Consider the following 12,568-nt stretch of genomic DNA (forward strand, 5'->3'; position numbering starts at 1 on the left):
TTTACAGGTTACTATTCATACAACAGGAATGAAAAAGATACCCAAGCAAAAACGTACTTTCAAAAAACAATGTGGTAACATTATGGAAACTGAATTCCCTTTCCTTACAGGTTCACTCTTCCATGCCCTTTAACCCTCCCACACCGAAGGCCGGAACTCACTGCTGCATGCCTACAGTTCTAGGCCTGCGATGGCAGATGAGCACCATGGCCTAGCTCAACCCAGTCCCCACGTGGCTTCGCCCGCTGCCAGGGCACGACTGGCCTGGGCCTTCGAGGGCCCGCAACACGGTGCACATGCCCGCGCTTGTCTCCCGCGTTGGCGGGAAGACTGGGAGCGCGGACGCGCGAGGCCGACCCGGAGCTTACCCATGAGGCAACGCGCCGTGGCTCGCGACGCCCCCCTCCCCCATCGCGGCGCCCGGCAGCCCGCTCCGCGATGGGAGCCGCAGCGGTTGCGGCGTACAGCCCGCGCTCCTCCCTCGCCTCCTCCTCTTTCTCCTCCTCCTCAGGGCTCCAGTCAGGCCGAGCCGCTCCGCTCACGGTAAGCGTCCCCCGCCCCGCGCGGCCGCCCGCCCGCCCGCGAAGGCCCTCCCGCGCGGCCGCGCCGCCGCCTCCCTGGGGCGCAGGGTGGGGGTCTCAGGCCGTGGCGCGTCGGCGAAGCGCCCAGGCCGAGCAGGGGCCGGCTGCGCGTGGGCCTGGCCCGCCATCTTGCCGGGCCTGGCGCGGGAGGGATCCCGGCGCGACGAGGCGAGGCGGCCGGCTGCGCGGTGGCCCACAGTACAGGCCGCTCAGCCTTCGCCTGGCCTCGTTGCGTCGCCTCGCCGCCGCGCAGGCCCGCCCGTCGCTTTCTCCTCAGCCCGGCTGTGCTCTCAGGGGACGACTCCCCTCGGTCCTTTGTACCTTGTCCACGGGTGTGTGAGACCCGAGCTCACAACACAACCCACTCGATTCTTCACGCAAGAGCTGAACCCCAATGGCGTTCACAGTAACAGTCACGGAAACCCTGCCTTTTGCTAGACGACCGCTCCTTTCTATCCACCTTTCATGTCAAAGGAATGTCCCCACTCTGCCATAGGAATCCCGCTATTGTCTACTAGAGAAGGGCTTTGAGGAGAATGGAGTCTTGACAGGTTTTCCAGCTGAGCTTTGCAGGTTTCACTTAATAAACCACAAACGAGTGATCGCACTGAGGTTTTAGCCTGCACAAGAAGATGGTGTTTTCACGACTCACCTGCAGTTGTAACCCATTAGGAAAGAAATATGCTAGAGGGAAAAATGGACGTTAACTTGCTGCGAGCATGGACACTTTGGCTTTACGAAGATTTTTTTTTTTTTATAGGCTACCATACTTAAACATTTGTCTTTATTTTCAAGTTTGGACTGAATCATCTAAATACTTGGACGTCTTTTAGTCCCCTTAACCATAAACTCACATGAGCGAAGTAGGGTTTGAAAGTACAAAAGCCTTGTCTTGGCATCTGTATGGTATCTTGCTTTGAGAGATGACTGTACCAACTCAGGCTGTTTGGATGTAAATAATTGGAAGGTTGAAGGGACTGGGTTTGAGGACCTTGTTCTTTTGATAGTCCAACATCTGCACTAAAACCATCCTTGAGTTGGTATGTTTGTGTGTCATTGGCGTCAATGTATATTCAGAGAGGTTCTTGTTGGCAGAGCTGTTTTGAAGGTCAGCCTCAGAAATGACAATGAGAACACTTGGCTACCAGGGCCAGTTACAGAACCTTGAGTTTTATGACTCCTCATTCAGTGTTTACCTCATTATTATATGCTCCATTTTCATTGCACTGAGGTTCCTGAGAATAGGCGAGGAGGCATAGACCTGCACATGTAAGAAATTCTCCACAATTAAGAAATTCGGTTTGCCATTCCTTTAGACCCTAATTTCTGGATCATTTGTTATCTTTAGATGTTATTAGTGATCATGTTTTCCCAGTCATATTGGGGAGTTGGATATAACATATTCCGATGCCTACCACCTAGTGTATTTGTAAACATTTTGCTTTGTCTCAGTCTGATGAATATGTGAGTGTTTGTTGAAGATGTGACCATTCACCTCTAAGTACTGGATATGATATTAGTAAATAAAAGAGAAAGGCCATTTTCTCTATACTAGTATAACACAATACCATCATCACACCCAAGAAAAATAAGATTACTTGTTGAAAAGCATGAAGTACATAGTTAGAGCTAAAAGGCTTGAATACATTCAGGCTTAATATATTTTTTTACAATATTTCATAAATCATCTAGAATACTTCACATTATAAAATGTGGGGAGAAATACTATTAGTAATTCTAGCTTTAGTCTCTTAGTTAAAATGTTGACTCTATTGAAATTTTTCCTTTTGCAATTAGTATGCAATCTGGCATAGTTTTAATGCTTAGTATGAATTTACCTTCATCTCTGATAAAATAGATTCCACTCTAGGAATGACTGAAATTAGGAAGAAAAGGAGCAGTTTTGGAGAATAGAATATGCTCAGTTTAATCAATTTGTAATTGGCCAATCTGGTGGGGGCATGTTTTTAATCCCAGCACTCTGGGAGGCAGAGGCAAGTGGATCTTCCTATGTAGACTAGGCCAGCAGGGTGGTATAGTGAAGCCTTGTCTCAAACAAAAACCTTTGGAATTGTTGTCTATCCTAGAGTAAGGTCTAGAGAACAGTTGGAAACTTGGAAAACATTCTGTCTTTGACAATTTGGACTTTTGTAACAGTAGTGAGCCATGATGAGTCATAAGGTAGTCGAATTGTAAATCTTGGTATCTCACTTCTCACTTCTCACTGGCTTAAGCATGTCACTCCTTCAGTCCAGTGTTTTTCTTCTCAACATTATGTTTTGTAGAAGAAAAGAGTAAAAGAATAACACATGTTTAACTTAATAGATAATTTATAGCAATACAACTTTTCAATATTAATTGCTTTTTTACATTAAACCAGTTTTAGGTGACAGGACATTTATTATTGGTTGGCAGCATTGTTATTTACTTCAAAAGTAACTTTGGAAATATGAGAAATTTATAAAATATTCAAATAAACTGTATAATATTGAATTGCTTCCCCTCTCCCTTCCCCCTTTTTTTGAGGGACTAAAGTACTTTTTCCCCCCACCTATTTTTCCCCCTTCTTCCTTTGGAGATTGGGTTTTACTGTCTAGCTCAGGCTGGCCTCAAAGTTATGATCTTGCTTCAGCCTTCTGAATACTGGGATTATAAGTGTGTACCAGTATGCTCAGCTTCAGAATGTTTTAAATCATGATTGAAGCAATAGTTTGAATTGTATAGTGACATATTAAAAACTGTATGTTTCAGTGGTAGAGCGCTTACCTAGGAAGTGCAAGGCCCTGGGTTCGGTCCCCAGCTCCGAAAAAAAAAACCAAAAAAAAAAAAAAAAAACTGTATGTTTAGACTTTTGGTTCATTTCTGCAAAGCAGTTTCTGTTTTGTTTTGTCTTTGAGACAAGTCCAGTCTGGCCTCTAACTAGAAGAAGATCTTGCTATGTAGCCTATCCTGAGTATTAGGATTGCAGTTTTGCACTACCACCTGGTTAACTTTTCAATTTTATTTTGAAAGAAACTAGACGTATTTTGTGTGAGAGTCAGATTATAACAGATTATATACCCTCTATTAAACGGTTTAGATTTCAGTTTAAGTCTTCACAGTTTTCTCCAAAGGATTCTGTCACTTCTGATTACATTAGGAGAAATAGTTGTTACCGTTTAGATTGGAATGAGAGTACTGTATTCTTTCTTCAAAAACAGAACCAGATATTACTTACACATTGATTGTTTGAGACAGTTTATCTTGGATACCTCATCTGAACCCTCTGGGGTCCCTTTGTAAGGATTCTGATGTGCTGATATCTCTTCATTCATTTGCTTTGTCTGATTGTACATTGTCAATTCTTTCTGTTGTAGGCAAACAGGGAAAAAAAATCTAAAAATTTAACTACATTCAGTAAAACTTAAAAGCAAATGAAAATAAGGACATAACATCACAAAAAAAGTCACTCTGACGTCAAATGAAAACATTAAAAGGAAAGGACATGACTGCTGCTAAGTATAGAAGAGGAGAAAGTTTATTACAGATATGTGGGTGAGCAGAGCCAGAGGCAGACACATCTGGGAGAGTTCAGAGTGGTCATGCCCCTGAGCCTAGTGTGGAGAAGGGCAGGGAAGGGAACCAAGTATAGCAACCAGGCGGCAAAGGTACAAAAGTGACAGGTAACCAAACTATCTGGATTACATAGGGTAGAACCTATGGGGGAAGGGCAGCCCACCCCTGGGCTGGAAAGCTCAGGGTAGAGGGAGTATGTCAGCCTACCCTATAACAGATAGGGAATGAGGGATGCTGGGAGAACCTGGAGTCCAGGCCTGTTTTGATATTTAAAGTGACCTGAGTCACTTGTCCCAGGTTTGAAACTTAACAAGTGTAAAGAGTACTTTGAATTGAAGGCAATTGAGAACCAACAGATGCAGGGTAAGTTCTGCTTTCTCCTGCATCAGGAGGACAAAACTTGAATTTCACTTCTATATCTGAAAGAGGTTAATTTGTACAAATACCTTACTAACATAGTTTTTTCACTCTATTCATCTTCCAGTGTTTTATTCTTTTTGTTTTTTGTTTGAAAGAATCTTATGTAGCTTAGGCTGGCCTGGTACCGGTGCTATAGCCAGGAATGACCTTGTCTCCCAAGTTCTGAAATGTGAGACTTATGAAACCATATGCCTCAGTGATTTACTCTTTTCAAATCATTTTCAGTGATTGTTTCTGTTAAAATGATACACAAATTTCCAAATTTAGCCACTTCTGTGAGTTTCAATTTCTATGAATTCTTTGGCATGAGAATATGAATGAAGTTTGTACTGTTTCTTTTTCTAACTTTACTTTTAAAAGTTTAATTCACAGTCCTCTTGGTGCTGAATCTATGTATGAATAGAACAAATGTTTGAGTTTTCTGACACATATATGAGAATGATCATGTCAGTTTTCTATATCTGTTGCAAGTCAGTGTAACATTTTGTGAAAACCATAAGAAAACTGAAAAAGTGAAAGATTTGTATTGGTCAGAATTATTTCACAACTGTGTCCTTTTTCTAGGCAGTTGAGTTATTCAATTTTCTTTTTTCTTTTTTTTTTTTTTTTCAGGATAGGTAAGATTGAATTGATGGGCAGTGGTAACCTAGAATGGTGGAAGTAGCAAAATATTTCAACATGTAGGAAAAATAAAAATTAGTAAGATCCCACAATGTGTTTTAATGTGTGAAAGTATACTTCTGTAGGATCATGTAAAATGGAATGAGTTTGATTCTGTTTAAATCCTGTGGTGAGATGGCTCAGTGCGTTTGATTCCTGGGACCAACATGGTGGATGGAGAGAACTGATCCTTCATGTTGCCTTCTTATCTCCACCTGTGTTGTGGTGCACACAAAATGTATGTTTCATTTTTTTTTTTTTTCTTTTTTTTTCGGAGCTGGGGACCGAACCCAGGGCCTTGCGCTTTCTAGGCAAACGCTCTTCCACTGAGCCAAATCCCCAACTCCTGTATGTTTCATTTTAAGTCAGCAAATTTACCTTTCTTGTTTGAAAATCTCTAGGAACAAATGGAAGTCATAGGAATTGAAGTACTTGTGGGATTGCTTCAAGTTTCTCTCCATTTAGTTTAATGTTAGCGACTGGTTTCCTGTTCGTTGCTTTTCACTATGTTTAGGTATGGACCTTGAATTCCTGATCTTTCAAGACTTTTGTCATGAAGGGGTGTTAAATTTTGTCAAATGTTTTCTCAGCATCTAATGAAATGATCATGTGGGGTTTTTTCTCCCTTTGAGTTTGTTTACATAGTGTATTATGTTGATGGATTTCTGTATATTGAACCATCCCTGCATTCCTGGGATGAAGCTTACTTGATCATGATGGATGATCCTTTTGATGTGTTCTTGAATTTGGTTTGTGAGAATTTTATTGAGTATTTTTGCATCAATATTCATAAGGGAAATTGATCTGAAGTTCTCTTTCTTTGTTCAGTCTTTGTGTGCCTTAGGTATAAGCATAATTGTGACTTCATAAGAGGAATTGAGTAGTGTTCTTTCTGTTTCTATTTTGTGGAATAGTTTGGACAGATTGGTATTAAGTCTTCTATGCACTAAACCCATCTGGTCCTGGGCTTTTTTTGGTTGGAAGACTTTTAATAACTGCTTCTATTTCTTTAGGAGTTATGGGGTTGTTTAGATGGTTTGTCTTGATTTAACTTTGGTACCTGGTATCTGTCTAGAAAATTATCCATTTCATCCAGATTTTCCATTTTTGTTGAATATAGGCTTTTATAGTAGGACCTGATGATTTTTGAATTTCCTCAGATTCTGTTGTTATGTCTACCTTTCATTTCTGATTTTATTAATTTGGATAATCTCTCTGTGCCCTCTGGTTAGTCTGGCTAAGGGTTTATCTATCTTGTTGATTTTCTCAAAGAACCAGTTCCTGGTTTTATTGATTCTTTGTATAGTTCTTTTTGTTTCTACTTGGTTGATTTCAGCCCTGAGATTGATTATTTCCTGCCATCTGCTCCTCTTGGGTGTATTTGCTTCTTTTTGTTCAAGAGCTTTTAGGTGTGCTGTCAAGCTGCTGACATGCTCTCTGAAGTTTCTTTTTGGAGACACTCAGAGCTATGAGTTTTCCTGTTAGCACTGCTTTCATTGGGTCCCATAAGTTTGGGTATGTTGTACCTTCATTTTCATTAAATTCTAAAAAGTCTTTAATTTCTTTATTTCTTCCTTGACAAAATTGTCATTGAGTAGAGTGTTGTTCAGTTTCCATTTGTATGTGGGCTTTCTGTCATTTTTGTTGTTACTGTATACCAGCCTTAGTCTGTGGTGATCTGATAGGATGCATGGAATTATTTCAATCTTCTTGTATCCATTGAGGCCTGTTTTGTGGCCGATTAAATGGTCAATTTTTGAGAGGGTACCATGAAGTACTGGGAAGAAGGTATATTCTTTTGTTTTAGGATGAAATGTTCTATAGTTATCTGTTAAATCCGTTTGGTTCATAACGTCTGTTAGTTTCTCTATGTCTCTGTTTAGTTTATGTTTCCATGATCTGTCCATTGATGAGAGTGGAGTGTTGAAATCTCCTATTATTGTGTGAGGTGCAATGTGTGCTTTGAGCTTCAGTAAGGTTCCTTTTATGAATGTAGGTGTCCTTGCATTTGGAGCATAGATATTCAGGATTGAGAGTTCATCTTGGTGGGTTTTTCTTTGATGGATATAAAATGTCCTTCCTTATCTTTTTTGATAACTTTTGGTTGAAAGTATTTTATTCCATATTAGAATGGCTACTCCAGCTTGTTTCTTGGGACCATTTGCTTGGAAAATTGTTTTCCAGCCTTTTACTCTGAGGTAGTGTCTATCTTTGTCACTGAGATGTGTTTCCTGTATGAAGCAAAATGCTGGGTCCTGTTTACATATCCAGTCTGTTAGTCTATGTCTTCTTATTGGGGAATTGAGTCCATTGATGTTAAGAGATATTAAGGAATAGTGATTGTTGTTTCCTGTTATTTTTGTTGTTAGAGGTGGAATTATGTTTGTGTGGCTTTCTTTGGATTTTGTTGCAATGAGATTAGTTTCTTGCTTTTTCTAGGGTGTAGTTTCTCTCCTTGTGTTGGAGTTTTCCATGTATTATCCTTTGTAGGGCTGGTTTTGTGGAAGGGTATTTTGTAAATTTGGTTTTGTCATGGAATATCTTGGTTTCTCTATGTTGAGAGTTTTGCTGGATATAGTAGCCTGGGCTGGTATTTGTGTTCTTAGTGTCCGTATGACATCTGCCCAGGATCTTCTGGCTATCATAATTTCTGAGAGGTCTGCCTTTATATGTTACTTGATCTTTTCCCCTTACTGCTTTTAATATTCTTTCTTTGTTTGGTGTTTTGACCATTGTGTAACAGAAGGAATTTCTTTTCTGGTCCAATCTATTTGGAGTTCTGTAGGCTTCTTGTATGTTTATGGTCATCTCTTTCTTTAGGTTAGGGAAGTTTTCTTCTATAATTTTGTTGAAGACATTTACTGGCTCTTTACGTTGGGAGTCTTCACTCTCTTCTCTATCTATTATCCTCATGTTTGATCTTCTCATTGTGTCCTGGATTTCCTGGATGTTTTGGGTTTGGAGCTTTTTGCATTTTACATTATCTTTGACAGTTGTGTCTATGTTTTTTATGGTATCTTCTCCCTCTGCAATTCTCCCTTTTATCTCTTGTATTCTGTTTTTGATGCTTGCATCTATGACTCCTGATCTCTTTCCTGGGTTTTCTATCTCCAGGGTTGTCTCCCCTTGTGATTTCTTTATTGTTTCTATTTCCAATTTTAAATCCTGGATGGTTTTGTTCAATTCCTTCACCTGTTTGGTTTTGTTTTCCTTTAATTCTTTAAGGGATTTTTATGTTTCCTCTTTAAGGGCTTTTACCTGTTTACCTGTGTTGTCCTGTATTTCTTTAAGGAAGTTATTTATGTCCTTCTTAAAGTCCTCTATTATCATCATGAGATATGATTTTTTTAAATCCAAATTTTGCTTTTCCAGTGTGTTTGGATATCCAGTATTTGCTTTGGTGGGAGAACTGGGCTCTGATGATGCCAAGTAGTCATGGTTTGTGTTGTTTAGATTCCCATGCTTGCCTCTCACCATCAGGTTGTCTCTGGTGTTATCTTGTCTTGCTGTCTCTGACAGTGATTTGATCTTCCTTCAAGCCTATGTGTCAGCACTCCTGTAGACCTGTTTTCTTTCAGCCATATCTGGGAACAGAGGGCTGCTCCTGGGTTTGTGTGTCCTGAAACCTCCAGGTGTTGCTTGGAGCAGAAGAGTTGGTCTTATCTCTGCTCTCAGGTGTGTCAGTGCTCCTGGTGACTGACTGGCTTTCAGCTCTGGGCACAGGCAGAAACTGGGAGGTTCCTGCCCCTGACTGCTCCTTGATTCCTGTATCCAGAAGGCACTAGGCAGGTTCCTCTTGGGCCAGGAATATGAACAGAGGTGGTGGTATCCCCTGAACTCTCAGGATTGTCCCCACTTCCAAGAGTCCAGCTCTCAACCCCACAGAATTTGGGTACAGAGAGCTGTGGGACCGGTTCAACTTTGGGCGGGGGCCTGATGTGGTTTTTTTGAGATTGGTTTTCCCTGTGTAAACCCTGATTGACCTGGAACTTACTCTGTAGACCAAGCCTGCGTTAATCTCAGAGTTCCGCCTGCCTCTGTGCTGGAATTAAAGGCATGTGCTATCACACCTGGTTGAACCATCAGCTCTTAACTCTTGGCAGCTTTGTGTGACACTTGTAGCTACTGAGATTCTCTCCCTTGACTTCTAGCAACTGATTCTTGCTTGCCTTCTATAGTCTTACTCATTGCTGCCTATCACTTACTCTCTCAGTGCTCCTTCAGTCCCTTTTGTTTCCTCAGTCTCTGTACTTGGCCACTATTTGGAACTGTTACCTTCTAGCTGTTTCTTTTGATGTCCCACTGCCTGGAACTAGAAGCCTGGAGTTTTTTCTGTTCATAGTGTTACTAACCCAGCCTGATCTACTCTTGATAAAGTAGATTATTAAAAAGAAAAAAAATTGGGTCTAATATGACAATACCTGTATTAGGTTAGGCAAAGTACATAGAAGGCAGAGTACATCTTCCAGATCAGCATGTTGAACTAAGACATAACCTGCTTATATAATTACAAAAAGGGCATAGCATCCTTCGGCTCAGATTGTAATTTTACCAAATATTGTCCTGCTTATGCATGGATGCTAGTTTCACCAGGCACAAGCCTCATGTTGCACTAATGGTAGGCTTTCTATTGAATTACAAGAGTAGTACATTTCCTGTCCCAAGTTAGGAAACTGCAGAATGTGCTCAGTGAGGTTCCTCTTTTCTGAATGAACATTCTAAATCTAGTGCAGGTTATCTGGGATAGTTAGAATTGGAACAAGTCATGATATGAAGCCGATGTAGCTTCAGCAGCATTGAAACCTTGATTATTGCTGCTAGAATAGTTTCTCTTCTCTTCATAAATTTTATTTATTATACATGCAGAATGCAGTTTTCCCTCCCTCTTCTCCTCCCTGCAAACCCTGCTCCCCCACCCCCAGTAGTTTATTCAGAGAGATTCAAGTTCATAATCACAGTTCTCAGGACAGCCTTAGTAGTTAACAACAAGAAGAAGCTGCTTGGCTGGCAGTAGAGAAATGAAGAGTCTTATGGTTGTCATTCTAAGGGCTTAACAGCTAACAGTTTTACTCAGTACTCCAACTCCCAACTCGTAGGTGGTACTTGCAACAAGACTTAGGAAGCTTACATTCTGAACAGTGTTTAATAAAGCATTAACCCTAGCCACATGCTCTATGTAGGAATCCTCTGGTTTGCCTCTGTTCTTTTCAAGTTCTAATTTAAACCATCACACAGCTTTGCTAAAGTGAAATTTATATTGGTTACTTAAGATTATGAATTAGTGGGCTGGAGAGATGGCTCAGCGGTTAAGAGCACCCGACTACTCTTCCAGAGGTCCTGAGTTCAATTCCCAGCAACCACATGGTGGCTCACAACCATCTGTAAAGAGATCTGATGCCCTCTTCTGGTGTGTCTGAAGACAGCTACAGTATACTTATATATAATAAATGAATAAATCTTTAAAAAAAAAAAGATTATGAATTAGTACTCTTTCTTCCCTACCAGGAATTTACCTATTTTGAATGAATTAGTTCTATTTTCTTCCCCACCAGGAATTTACTAATTTTGAATAGACTTAGGTATAGTATTGGACTTCAGCCTAACTTCTTCATTCATTATATTGTACCTCGAAGCTTCTAGGAAAAAAAAAATGAATGTAGTAGCTTGATAACCACAATGTTTAAGTCCTAGATATGGCCTTAAAAAAAATGAACAAATGAAAAGTCTTCCTCATCCATCAGTTTAGGCTGAAAGTTAATATTCCTGTACTAGATTAGGATTGGCATGGTCCTTGAGGTAATCTTGAAAGTGACAATTTCAATTCCATATTTCATGCTGGTTAAAATCCCCCCCCCTTTTTTTTTTTTGCAACTTGATGATGTATGTTCTTTACAATTCATTTTTTAAAAATCTTTTGCTATATTAGGTGAAATCTGCCTCTTCCCTTGGTCCTTTATTCCTAATGAATATTGAAATAGTGCTGGCTTTTCAAATGAATGGTCTTGAATGTTACTGTATTTTTGTATGTGTGTGTGAGGTTTTATATGTACTCAAGGTGTGTGTAGGCCTGAATTTAATGTTGGGAATCTTTTTTTTCCCCCACATGGAGAAGTTTTAATGTGAAGATGAGACAAGGGAGAGGGATGAGAGAGAGATAAGAGTAGAAGAGGAAGGAGTAGAGGCCAGCCATGAGCACGTGGAGGGAAGCGGGGGTGGGGGGTGGGGGTGGGAGAGAAGGGACAAAGGAGGAAGAGGGGAAGGGCAAGGGAGAACAAGAGCAAGAGCTGATGTTGGAAATCTTCTAGATTGCCTTATTTCTGAGGCAGGGTCTCCAATCAAACCAAGAGCTCACTGATAGTACCTTGTCTAGTACTCGTGGTCAGCTTACTCAGAATTACTGGTATGGGCTTTGGGGATTGGAACTCAGGTCCACCTGATTCAGCAGGACACATACTTTAACCACTGAGCAGTCTTCCCAACCCTGAATATTTGCTCCATCACTTAGTTGTGTTTCTTTAGAGAAGGTACTTACTTACCTGTCTCTGTAACTCACTTTTCATGACAGTATGATTTGAGCATTAAATAAATAATGGGGCTTTGGTTTGCTTGTTTGTCTGCTTTTTGTTTTGTTTTAAGAGAGTTTCTCTGTGTAACAAACAGCCCTGACTGTCCTGGAACTCAAAAAGATCCACTGGGCTCTGCCTCCGGAGTGCTGGGATTAAAAGCCTGGACTATTGCTGCTTGGCAAAATAATGTTTTGTTTTGTTTTGTTTTGTATTTTTCCGGAGCTGGGGACCGAACCCAGGACCTTGAGCTTGCTAGGCAAGTGCTCTACCACTGAGCTAAATCCCCGACCCCAAAATAATGTTTTAATTAGCACAATTATAATTGTGTAATAATTATAATGATTTTATAACTAGAAGTTATAATAATTTGTAGTAAAATGTAATGAATGGAAGTAGTTGTGCTGAAGCTTGACATTAAGAATTAAATTGTACAGTTAAAGAGGATAACAGTTTGTTTTTGAGACAGGGCCTTTGGTAGCTCAGGTTTGGCATTGAATTTAAAATCCCTCTGCCTCAACCTTCCAAGTAGTGCGATTATAGGTGTGTACTGCCATATTTGATTTATAATTGTCTCAGTCACTCTTGAGCTACAGTGACCAAATCACCCTCTTCTTTCTCATAATAGAATTGAAAGTACAATGACTGTAGCATCATTCTGAGAAACTTTTGTCTAGACTGCTTTATTACTTGGATCAGTCATTTGGTGTGACTTCTCCATGCAGGCAAAAGATTTGGTTAACAAAGGATGTGTATAGCTGCTGGTGGCCTAACACGGAATGCTGTTTC

General features: G+C 40.5%; 1 protein-coding gene across 5 annotated transcripts in view; it reads left to right on the plus strand.

Annotated features, from left to right (window-relative positions):
• The first annotated feature begins 400 nt into the window (after positions 1-400).
• The window catches only part of Znf280d (zinc finger protein 280D), an 86,344-nt gene continuing 74,176 nt past the window's right edge, over positions 401-12,568 (plus strand). For 2 of the 5 annotated variants that reach the window (XR_004388857.1, XM_032911183.1), the window contains exon 1: positions 402-543. The gene's annotated coding sequence lies outside the window, so the exon portion shown is untranslated. Of the gene's footprint in view, positions 544-12,568 lie in introns of all 5 variants that reach the window. The other 3 variants (XM_032911181.1, XM_032911182.1, XM_032911184.1) reach the window with 2 other exon arrangements.

The sequence above is a fragment of the Rattus rattus genome, chromosome 8 (assembly GCF_011064425.1).
Source record: "Rattus rattus isolate New Zealand chromosome 8, Rrattus_CSIRO_v1, whole genome shotgun sequence".
In the NCBI taxonomy this organism is placed as follows: Eukaryota; Metazoa; Chordata; class Mammalia; order Rodentia; family Muridae; genus Rattus; species Rattus rattus.